We start from the raw sequence: 12,688 nt of genomic DNA, 5'->3' as shown, positions 1-12,688 counted from the left end.
ACAGATTTATTCTACAACTATTTTACTTACTTTTATTAGGACTATCTGCAGAATTTTATTATATGCCTGCCAGACATCTGTTAATATGGTCATATAGGTCTTCTTTGTAATTTGATGTTGTAAATTATTTTTGTAACATTAATTAGGCACTTACTATGTTCCTTGCCCTGTCCTAACCACTTTATAGGAAGCTCCCATTCAGTCCTTACTTCAACCCTACACAGTAATACTAGTCTCGTCCTGCCAGTTTTATGGATAAGGACGTTAATGTTCAGGGAAACTACACCAATCAGCCAGTCAGAGAATTACTGGATGGCAGGGATAGGGAACAATGCTTCTAACATTCTGAGCCAGAACTTCCTCAGGCAGACACAATTCCTTGGGTTAGGCTGTCCTTGTTGTACCTCTAGAATTTTGTCTGGTCATAGAGAATTAATCTTTTAATATGCTGTAATATTCATTTTCTACTTAGAAATATATTTAGAAATGTTGCAAATATATACACACAGAGACGTGCATAAATACACACGCACATGTAACTGACCTATATTTTTTTCTCCAGACCCATGGGTAGAACTAGAAATGCAAACATTTGGGGGCAGGATTTGACTACATAAAAATCTTATGGCAAAAGACATCTAGACAAAAACTTATGGAAACAATAGCTGGAGGACATATTTGCATGCAACAAATGATTTAGAACCCTAACATTAAAAAAAAAACCCTCACATTCAAAGAATTCCTAAAAATGGAAAAACAATCCGATGGGGGGAAAAAAGAATGAAGAATATGAATATGCAATTCTAGAAGAAGAAATACAAATGATCCATAAACATGTAAAATGATGCTCAATTTTACTAGTACTCAGGAAAACATTAATTAAAATTATAATGGAATATTTTCACTCATCAGGATCAGCCCAAAGCCATACAACATCTACTGCAGGCGGAAATGCCCAGAAAAGGGTGTGTTCATATATTGCTGGGACAAGTCCACAAAAAGGCAGAAGCAATTTGATATGGCATTAGCCACTAAAAACTACCAAACTGGCACTAGATCTGGAGGATGGATGGCATTTATTCATCCACTCCACTCACTCATTCAACAATCCACACCTGCAACATGCCAAGCATTTTTTTCCATCTCTGTTCTCAGGCAATCTTAAATTCATGCATGTGGTAAGCTCGAAAGGAAGTGGAATCAGCAAGTTGCTGAGTGATGCCTACTGTAGCTTCCTCTTTTTTAAAAGCATGTGTTTCTGTTGGTGAGAGTCAGGAGAAAGATGTGCATAGTTCTGCTATACCAAAATAGTCAAGGTTGGCTTGTCTCAGCCTTGCGACTGGAGGCTTATTGCCACCTTACTGTTTATACATCTTTTTGTTTCACTTGGCAGGAGCATATGCCAGCAAATGCAGTAATCTGTAACTTTGACAAATCTAATAAGAAATACTACAAACAGCCTTTGTTTACATACAACAAAAGAAGAGCATAAGGCCCACATCCAGTTGTTCATGGAGCCAAGAGACCAGCCTTGTCCCACTGACCGACTGCAAAGGGGGACTCCCAGCTCCCATATGGTGTTACCAAAACCGAACGCAACCACCCACATAGGCAGAACTCAGGAAGGTTTCCATGCGCATACTGACAGTAACTTCAGGGACACAGGCTGGCAACATTTTTGGAGTTTCTATGAATGGACAAATGATGTGCTATGCTCTTTAAACTATAAAAATTCAAGCTGGGCGTGGCGGTGAATGCCTATAATCCCAGCACGTGGGAGGCTGAGGCAGGAGGATCGCCCATGAGTTCGAGGCCACCCTTGGCTACATAGTGAGTTCAGGGCCAGCCTGAACTGCAAAGGGAGACCCTGCCTCAAAAAAAAAAAAAAAAAGAAAAAGAAAAACTTTAGAAATTAAAATCACCTAAGATACCATGCCAAGTTTTACAGTATTTGCATTCTGGGTACAGCCTGACCCTTGGTTGTTGGATTTCCCATTCCATGTACTCTACAAAGCATTTCCAAATGAGCTACTCCTTGCCCAGTACCATTCCTCCTCCTCCTGACAACAGCATTCCAGATAGGCCTAGGGAGTCCCCCATCCTTTGGAACCAATGGTCCCTCCAGTGGCTCCTTTTCAAGTCTCCTGTGTCTGTGAGGTCTCTCCACCCAGTGCCTTCCAAAGAACAGCTTTTATGCTCAGGTTAGTTTACAACCAGAGAACACTGACAGTATACTGTAGTCTGGCAGAAATGCATCCCTCTTGACCAATTTTCCTGCAGCAGAGCAGACAGCAGAATTGGGGAGCTTTGTCACTCAGAAGAACCAGTCTATGCCTCTACTAAGGACCTAAATACAGAAACTTCCAAAGATTTCAGCTTTTCTTATTACTACCCAAGGCCCAAAGGATAACTCCATCTGTTTACATCTCTTTTCTCAGAAAAATATAAATATTTAACCAAACATAAAAATAGTCAACTAAACACAGAAAGAAACTAATAGTCTGGTTCAAATGTCTCCTATACCATGACTCTCTGATCTCTCCCTGCTGGGAGTACACGCCCTCTCTCAAGGCACACCAGCTGCCAAACTTGTGGTGAAGGCATTTGAATACTCTCACTGCCCACTAGGCTGGGGGCTCACCCAGAGTAGTAGCACCAATTTTAGGACCTCTTTGGCTGCACTTTCAATCATCTTCAAGCAAAAACCAGATATTGAGGACAACAAATTATGAGTGTGGCTTATGTGAGCTGGAATAAATAGCTGGCAGTTCTATCAGCAGAGTGGAAGTAAAAGAAAGACCAGTGAAACTAGGGGTGTGTGGCTCAGGGGTAGACCACTTGCCTGGGTTCAATTCTCAGCACTGGAAAAAAAAAAAAAAAAAGGACAAGGAAAAGATTGACACATAACAGTACGTCAGTTGTTTTTTTTTTTTTGGTACCGGGGATCGAACTTGAGACCTTTTGGTTGCAAGGCAGGAGCCAGAACCACTGAGCTAAATCCCTGGACCTACATCAGTATTTTTTAAGTTAAAAATAAAATGGCATGGTTCCCCAAATTAGCTATTCCATTGTTTCAAAAATATTTAATATATATGCTAATTTGTTTCATTTATACTTCTAGTTTCTTAGTTCATTAAAAAGGAAGTTTTGTGGGGTTGAAGGGAGGGCAGGAGAATGGGGAAAACATAAGAACGAAGATACATCATATAAAGGTTCAAGCTCCCAATGATGAATGTAACTGTATTGAATACCCTAAAATGTACCAATAAACTTAATGGGAAAAAAAAGTTTTGTGCTAATATGTTTGTTTCTTCTTCTCTTTTTTTTTTATGTTTGTTTCTTCTTTGTAAGAATCTTTTTGTGGATGTCTTGTATGCTGAGTAACTACTTTGAAGACAACCATAGACAGATATTAACTATTGTTTTCTTATTAGTCTTGTTATGCAATTTCGTGTTACTTTTTTCATGAAATTTTTAAAAATGCCAGCCTGGTGTGGTGGCACACACCTGTTGTCTCAGCTACTGAGGAGGATGAAGAGGACTCTTAAGCCTACCAGTTCAAGACCAGCCTGAACAAGACAAGACTCCATCTCAAAAAAAATTTTTTTTTAATTTAGTTACAAAAATAAAATGCCTAACCTATATATTTGGGTTTTTTGTTTGTTTTTGGTACCGGGGATCAAACTCAGGACCTTGTGCTTTCGAGGCAGACGGCAGAACCACTGAGCTAAATCCCCGGCCCTTTGTTTTTTACAATTCCTTACCCTATTTCTCCAGTTAGCTGGCTGACCTAGACTGCTGAGACAAATGATGAAAGACTACTGCCAGGTATCATGCCAGGCACAACCGTATAGCTTGTTTAAAAACCTAGACAAATAAAGATGAGTACAGAATTCAGAATTTTCAATTCCCAGCCTAAAGGACAAGCGCTAGGCCACAGGCTTCCCTGAGGCAACTCCAATGTAGATGAGTTAACCTCACAGAATACTGCATGCGCCTCACCTGCACGAGTCTCTACAAACTGAATCCGGAAATGAGGTGGATACTCACCTGCCAAAGCAAAACACCATAGCAATCATGACCTCTGCCGAGCCTGACCCGTTTGCCAGGTTGGCTACACCTGATCCAAAGTCAACTCTTAAGAAGCAAACAGTGCTCCTTTTAACTGGTGCTTTGGGGCATTTGGGAATAAGGAGCAAAATAAACCAAAAGAAATGAAAATGAAAATGCAATTTCTCTTACCTCAATTGACCCAAAGGGCTGCAAACTGTGGCATATGTGACTGTCACAAGGTTAACTTAACCCTGAGAAGGTGAAACGTTCCCATTACAAAGAGGACCTCCCCTTGACACATCACTATTAACCTCTCTAAAAGCACAACTACTTGCCCCCAAAAAGAGAGTTATGGGGCATGGAAAAGAAAAGCAGAGCCTATATTTAGTTTTCTTATTCTAAATTAAACCACAGAGATGCATATACGTGGGTTTATTTTGTTCTATGTGGTAATCAAAGACCAGGAGAGCTGGCTGCTTCCTATAAAAAGTGAAACCAGGAAGTATGTGGAACCATGTGACCAAAGTGGCCCTCTCCTCTTCAATCTACAAACCTCTCAGGACAGGCCACTCGCCGGAAGAGGCAGGCTGGCTTCCCTAGGTCACCCCTGATAGGCTCCACAGCCCACCACTGGGCAGCATATGGAGGCACTCAGAAGCTCTGCCTCAGTCCCAGGCTTCCCAGGTCCCCATCTGCTTCACTTCACTCCATGCCCAGATCCAGCTCCCCCAATGACATAGTCCACCAGCCCAGCCCTCAGCCAACTCCTGGGAAGGGACCACCTGGTTTTAAAACACTTGTCAACACAAATACAGCTACCAGTCCCTCCAATACATGCATGCATCATGCGTTTTAACATGTGTCTGCCCCTGTACCACACCACGTTCCCGAGGAAGGGGTAAGGTTTGAAAAAAGTCCCAGAAATGAGAGAAATCCCCCCCACCCCATTACCCTCAGCACAAAGGACATACCAAGGTCATTGTGATCAAGCCTCAGGTCCCACCTACCACATGGGTAATGAGTCAGGAGGCTGGCACGTAAGTGCAAGATCAATAACCCTCAGTCCTGTAATCTCAACCGAAATTTCATTTTTCCTGTAATACAGAAAAAGCGAGCATTAGACAAGGGGGAAATGTGAAAAGGAAGAGCAGCAGCTACACCAGAGACTTTAAAAGAGGGAAATGATAGCTAGCAAAACAACTTGCCCAACACAAAAGGAAAAGCAACCCACACTGAGCAAAACAACGCTGCTGTCCCACACCACATAGCTTGGCAGAAGTGGCCAGTGCGTCTGGCAAATATCCCAGCTCACTGGGAAAGAGCACGGGCCACCCAACTGAAACAGCACAAGTACCAGTCAAGGGCAGCATTAATTCAGTTAAACAAAATTAAACATCTCAGAAATGACCTTGGCTCCCCTTTCCCAGGCTCCCACCCTTTCCAGCCCTGCGACTGCCACACCAGCTGAGCCTACAGCACCGCACACCTGGCCACTCACTCACACTGCACACGTAGGGAGGACTTTCAGAGGGCAACGACACAGCGACAGACAGGCCCTGCTTGCACGCCAGGGACCAAAGGGTCCATACAGCACAGGTGACAGTGCGGAAGGAGCAGCACTAGACTGAGTGTCCACTGGGGAGGGGCTGAAGGATGAGAGGAGCCCGCCAGGGGAAAGACATGCCAGAAAATGAGAATCAATCAACTGGGCAAGACCTCAACCTGGGGCAGCAGCTACTACATCAACCTCCATCTCCCTCAATCCAACTTCTGTTCTTTCTGTCCATCCTAAGAAAATCCTCTGGAAAGCCAGGTCTGATCTCACCCTACTCTTCTGCCTAAAAATCTTTGCTCACGTCCACTGCCTTTATAACAAAGACCCTAAGGGCCAGGGATTTACCTCAGTGGTTCCGCCACCTGCCTTGCAAGCGCAAAGGTCCCAAGTTTGATCCCCGGTACTAAAAACAAAAAAGAAAAAATAATAAAGACCCTGAGGCTCAAGAACCTACACACAGATACAAGCATCCCACTTCATGAGCCCCTCTAACAACTCCCTCGAACTGTCCAACAGCCTGCAGAGCCCACCACACCCCTGCCACTTAGTTATCAAGTAAAGACTTTTTCCATGCCAGGAGGGGCAGATGGGTCCAATCCTGTACACAACACACTGAGACTAATCCGCATTCAAATCCTGAGTCTATCACTCACTAGTTTATGTGACTTTGAACAAACACTGCACTACTTCTCAGAGCCTCCATTTTCATTACGTGTGCATCGACAACACTGACCTTGCAGAGCTACGGCAAGAATTAGACATAAGGCATGTAAAGAACCTGCCACACGACAATGCTCACACATGGGTCAGCACTGTTGTCATACAGCTACTGAACTTCCCCCAAAGAACACTTCTCAAGGCCCTAGACAACACCCCTAAACACAGCTGGCTTTTCATGAGGGACCTCACTGGCCACCCACTATGGTAGCCTGAGACACCTCACATGGAGTCCAGGAATGACTACTACGCATGCACCTCCGTGTTCAGAGGAACTACAGTATATTCACTATCAAAATACTGGTTGCCAAAGAACTGGAAGAAAAATGCTTCAGGAAATTTAAGTGTGACCTGAGCATCAAAAACAGGGAGAAGATAGTCTCCAAGCATTTTGCATCCACGGTCACTGCCAAGTCCCCTCAAGGTCAAGATCTCACCAGAACAAGGGCACTCCCCAGAGGGACACTCAGCCTAAAAGGGCAGGAATGTGTCCACACATGCCCCCCCACTCAAAAAAACCTAAATTCATTTTCATGAAGATACAACTCAATCATCTATTTCCCTACCTCCCTCTGCCCTTCTCAAGGATAAAAGCAAACAAGGGAGACATTAATCCTGACTCCTAGGAATTAAAGGAGAAATACACTATGCAAGGAATTGAAAATTTGGTTCGAAGGTTCAAATCTCAGCCCATCACCATGCACCTCAGGGTCCACTGGACAGAAATCTAACTGCTCCCTGAACTACAGTAGCTCAAGAATAAAATCACACAGTGGCCAGTATGCCGACTTCAGCGAGAAACCCAGCAAAACATTTCTAAATAGCTCTCTCAGCTAAAGGTAGTTCAGTTAGTGTTGCTCACCAAGGTTCCTTCAGAGACACTAAACTTGATTCATTTTGATATATGGAAGTTACAGTCTGCACATTCCAAAGAACACTTCAAAATCTCAAATTATTGGGCAGGGGATTTAGCTCAGTGGTTTTGCCGCCTGCTGCGCAAGCACAAGGACCTGAGTTTGATCCCTGGTACCAAAAAAAAAATCTCAAATTATTATCTGAGTCTACCATAAAAATTATGACAGACAAATGGAGTGGAAACATAAATCCATAAAGAAACAGAATTCTTCTCAAAGAGGAAAAAAGATTATGTAAGCCATGTAAGAAGACAGTTCAAGAATCAGATCATTACTCAAAAATTGATATGGCTTAGAACTAGATAGTCTTCATGGTATCTGTGTGCATTTATTCATCCTACAAATGTCTCCCATCTATGATATGCCAGTACACAGCTAAAACCTGGATTCCAATAAAAAGGCACTCATTGGTACATGCCTATAATCCTAGCTACTAGGGAGGCTAAAGCAAGAAGATCGCAAATTCAAGGCCAGCCTGAGTAAATCTGCAAGACTGTGTCACAATAATAAAACAAAATCAAAGGGGGAGTCAGGTGCGTTGGCGCACACCTCTAACCCCACCACTCTGGTAGGCTGAGCCAGGGATAGCGCAAGTTCTAGCCCAACCCAGGCAACTTAGAGACTTAATGACACCCTGTCTCAAAATAAAAAATATTTTTAAAGGAGCTGGGGATATACCTCAGTGAAAAGTCCCTGGACTCAATCCTCAGTACTGCAAAAATAAATAAGTCATATCATTTTTATGAGTATTGATCTGTTTGAGTCTTGAGTCTTTGAGTCTTTGAGTCTTTATATAGCTTTTTTTTTCCTCAGTAGTAGAGCACATGCCTAACACGGTAAGGTTTTAAATTCAATCCCCACTACAAATAAAGAAGAAAAGAAAAGGCAATCCCTGCTCTAGCTCTCCACCTCGTTAGAGAACACAAACAGGTAGTCAGTCATACTTCAGTAAGACACATAGGGACAAGTGTAGACCATGCACTCTGCAGGCTAGAATGCAATGCGCCTGGGAGGAAGGGAAGGTGAAAAATAGCTGGGTTTTGAAGAATGAGTAGGAGTTCAACAAGCAGAGCAGGCGGGGGGGGGGAGGAAGAAAAGGAGCAGGAGCAGGAGGAGGAGCAGGAGGAGGAGAAAGAGGAGGAGCAGAAGAAGAAGAAAAAAAAGAGTAGCCACAGCAGACAACAGAATTTACGAGAAGCACATTCCGAGGGAGAAACAAATGAAATTCAGTAAACAGAAGCCAAACCAAAAGTTTGGGATCACACTGTGACTGCCACGAGGAATTTCTGAAGAAATTTAATCCATAATCGGTCTGACCTCTCTGTGCTGCTATAAGGAAATGAACACTCACGAGAGCCATGTAAACCACCCTTCCAATCTGGTAGAAGAGGTAATAAAAACTGTTAAACCAAATCTACTCATCGATCTTCAATAATGAAAAGCACAGTCCAAAGACTTATGTGGTTCCCTGCTCTGAGCCTCAGTGCCCTTGTCTGTGAAATGGACTGAGTGATACACAGAAAGTGCTCAGGAGAGCAGCGCCAGCACCGTGAGGTGCAGCAGCATGCAAAGGGCTAACACTGAAGGCCCAGCAGTTGTGGAGATCTCCTGCCTTCTGGAAGCTGCCCACCTCTAACAGACACGGAGACTGCTCAGAGCCAGAGCCGCGTTCTGGGTCTAATACCACTGCCAGGAATGAGGAATGGCCCCTCCCACCTTCTATGGCCACAGCCAGGTCCCTTGCCTAAATGCCACCTCACCCACCTGGGCACAGGAGGTTCACTGTCCCTTCACCTCGGCTCTGGCAGGCCTCCACGGTCACTCTGGAAATGAGACACAGCCCAGAATCCACCGTCAGTAACCCATGAAGTCTTCGTGGCTGGAGGTCTGTGTGGCCACAGGGAAGGAGGCGTCTCCTCAGGCATCTAAGTGAGTATTACCTAGGCCCTCCTGCCTGCCATCCAGTGACAGCAACCCTGCCATCGGAGGCAAAGACACACATGTAAATAAACAGAAAGCCAGGCTGCCCGAAGCACCAGAGAACAATACGCATTCACAAAAGGGAAGAGATTCATGTGCCAAGAACCATAATTCCCAGACCTCTGGATTTCACTGATTAGAAAATTCTCCCCCAAATTTGGCAGAGTTTTCAACAAATGGTACTGAAACAACTGGATATCCACAGGTGAAAAAGTAAACTTAATTCCATACCTTACACTACATACAAAAAGTAACTCAAACTGGGCACAGTGCCACACACCTATAACCCCAGCACTCTGGAGGCTGAGCCAGGACAATCACAAATTCGAGCCCAGCCTGGGGAACTTACCAAGAGCTTGTCTTAAAATTAAAATTTAAAGGGATAGGTGCTAGGGGGATCTAGCTCAGTATGATGGCCTGCGTTCAATCTCCAGCACACACACACAGAAGTAATTAAAATGGATCATAGACCTAAAGGTAAAGCCTAAAACCTCAAGACTTCTAGAAGAGACATAGAGAATACCTGTGACCTTGGGTTAGGCAAAAATTTTAACATGATAGATGAACAAACTGACAAGTTTTTAAAATGTTTATTCTTCAAAACACACAACTAAAGAGAATGAAAAGACAGAGAAAACATTTGCAAACCACATATTTGATAAAGGACTTGTATCTAAAATATATAAAGAAAGGGCCGGGGATTTAGCTCAGTGGTTCTGCTGCCTGCCTCGAAAGCGCAACAACCTGACTTTGATCCCCGGTACCAAAAAATAAAATAAAATAAAATAAAATATATAAAGAAATCTCAAAACTAAGTGATAAAACAATTTTTTAAATGAGCAAATGATTTCAATAAATATTTCACAGGCTGGAGTACATGAAGCCCTAGGTTCTATCTCAACATCCACCCCCCATAAAAAGGCCTGAATATCTACAGCAAAAAGGGAAATACAAATTAAAATCACTATGAGATACCACAACAAAGACCCATCATATCGATCCCCGGTACCAAAAAAAAAAAGACCCATCAGAATGGCAAAAAGTAAAACAACTGACCACGTCAAGTGTGGGCGGGATATGAAGAACATGTCTGGCCAAGTAACATGCTGTACAGCACTGTGGGAAAGCGTTTAGCAGCACTGGAAAACATTAAATGTACACCTACAGCATCATCGAGCCTTTCCTGTCTATCTAGTCCCAGAGACTTGTGCACCAACGTTCATGGCACCTTTATTTGCAATAGCCCCAAACAAAAAAGTGGCCACATGTCCATCCATGGATGAACAAACTGCAATGGATCCAAAAGGCAATGAAATCAAATCACAATACAACATGGATGAAGTTACAGACAGAATGAAAACAGTATATAGTGTATGAGTCCATTTATATAAAATTCTAGGAAAGCAAATCAACCTGTAGCGGCAGAAAGCAGAGCAGTGTTGGCCTAGAGGAGGTAGGAGGGGATAGAGGATTACAAAGCTGCTGGATGAAACCCCAGAGCAGAGCCAAAGTGTTTCCTGCCTGTAGGGATGGCAACAGTGCATGTGGCATATCAAACCTAATCTAAGGGGTAGAGGGCGCGGGGCGGGGGGGGGGGGGGGTGCTGGGGATTCAACCCTGGGCCTTCACACTGAGCTATAACCTCAGCCCTTTTGAAATTTTATTTCTTATTTTGAGATAGGGTCTTGCTAAGTCAAGTAACCCAAGGTGGGTTTGAACTTGTGACCTCCTGCTTCAGTCTCCCAGAGTACTAGGATTGCTGACATGCACCACCACACCCAGTGTCAAATTGTACACTCTTATGGGCAACTTATAATATATTCATTTTAACTCAGCATGCGTTTGAAATTTGGGGGAAGAATAACATAAGGCTGCTAAATTTTTATTTTGTCAAATAAAATACTCTTCAAAAACTATCAGCTCAGTGATAGACCACTTGCCTACCATCTCTAAGCCCCGAGGCTTGATTCCCAGCACCAGAAAAAATAAGAAAGGGAAAAAGGGATGGAGGAAGAGAGGGAGAAAGGAAGGGGGAAGAGAGAGAGGGAAACAGACTACCAACAATACTAAAAAGATATTTTAAAATAGATAAATATGATGATCACAATCTTATACTGAAAGAAAGCCCTTCCCAAGACACACTGAAGACTCATTGTCTTTATCTTCTCACATGGGTAAGACAGATTCTGGCCACTTTTTGTGACCTCTGGCAGGAACTCAGCTGCAGGAAGCAAAGCTTTCCCCAGGGCGTCTGTCTCCTGTCCTTACCCCGGCAGTCCCTCTGGAGAGGCAGTGCCCTACACACTGTGGGACTGAGACTCCTTGCAGAGAACAAGCACTCACAGGAATGCCACTCTGCACTGCTTTTCTACAAGAACTTCTCGGCCCATGCCAATACAACTCTGGTTTGCACTAGGCAAAGCTCCAGATGCCAACGTTAACTCCTCACTGGCATTCATTCAGGCTAAAGTCCACTGAGCTGAAGTGGAAATAAAACAAGAGCTCTAAAGAAGACCATGAGACAGGCTGGAACCCTTCTGATATTCTCCCAGAAGGCTGACAAAATCCAAAGAATACCTTCAGGCAAACACTAGAGGGAAACTGGGGAAAATGGCCAGGGGCCAGTGGCATTGCCCCACGCATTACTGGTGTTCTGGTTTATATCCGGATGTGCCCCCAATGCCTCATACCCTACAGGTGGGGCTTTGGGAGGTGGCTGGATTATGGGGTGTAATACTCACCAAAGGATTAGTCCACAGATGAGTTTACAGCTAAATGTGAGCCTGGGAGGTGAAGCCTGGTGGGAGGGACTGGGTCACTGGGAGTGCAGCCTGCAAAGGTTTATCTCTTCTCTGCTCTTCCCTTCATCCTCTCTGCTTTCTGTATGCCACACCATGAACCATCTCTCCCTAGCCATGCCCAGCTTCCAGGCCTCCCTGCCTTGGAGCCAGCCAACTATGAACTAAAACCTCTACAAACTGTGAAGCAAAATAAACCGTTCCTTCCTTAACTTGTGTTTTTTGTTCTAGCAACAAAGAAACTAAGAACATTGGTTTAGTGATAAGAATGGCTGGGCGATCCTGACATATGAAAGGTGGGGAGGGGACCTCCCGTGCAGCCCCCTGGATGCCCCTGCACATCCACACCTAGAGCCAGTCTTGCAGCTGACTGAAGCTGCTACAGCAGGCACACCCCCTTGGCTCTGAGATCCTCAGCCCAGCCCACCCTGAGTGTCCATCTTCCTGGACTTCAGACCAAGACTCCCCCAGCATCATGTGCCTCTCCTTAGACTGCCTCACTCTCCCCCAGGACTCCACTTCCAACGATCCCATAGACAAAGAGGCCCCTATTCCCCTTCCCAACGCGCTGCTCTGGGCCCCAACAGCAGAAGAATGGCTGGGAAGATGCTGCTGCAACTGTTAATTAACACTGAGCCCAGGATAGCCCTCCACCATGTGGCCGGTACAGA

The 12,688-nt window shown here is 44.2% G+C and overlaps 1 protein-coding gene across 24 annotated transcripts in view; it reads right to left on the bottom strand.

The window, feature by feature from the left end:
* Positions 1 to 12,688, bottom strand: part of Pacsin2 (protein kinase C and casein kinase substrate in neurons 2) — a 114,412-nt gene that overhangs the window by 85,473 nt on the left and 16,251 nt on the right. For 3 of the 24 annotated variants that reach the window (XM_087213775.1, XM_087213770.1, XM_087213772.1), the window contains exon 1: positions 4,243 to 4,699. The exons of 10 other annotated variants lie outside the window; for them this stretch is intronic. The gene's annotated coding sequence lies outside the window, so the exon portion shown is untranslated. Of the gene's footprint in view, positions 1 to 4,242; positions 4,700 to 5,024; positions 5,148 to 5,284; positions 5,329 to 5,953; positions 6,012 to 9,003; positions 9,216 to 12,688 lie in introns of those variants that run through there. 11 more of the 24 variants (XM_087213768.1, XM_087213765.1, XM_087213783.1 and 8 more) reach the window with 9 other exon arrangements.

The sequence above is a fragment of the Heterocephalus glaber genome, unplaced genomic scaffold (assembly GCF_053883595.1).
Source record: "Heterocephalus glaber isolate CG9 unplaced genomic scaffold, H.glaber_assembly_v1.0 deba00001444, whole genome shotgun sequence".
Lineage (NCBI taxonomy): Eukaryota > Metazoa > Chordata > Mammalia > Rodentia > Bathyergidae > Heterocephalus > Heterocephalus glaber.
The sequence above is the reverse complement of the archived record's forward strand: the minus strand, read 5'-3'. Positions and strand labels throughout refer to the sequence as shown.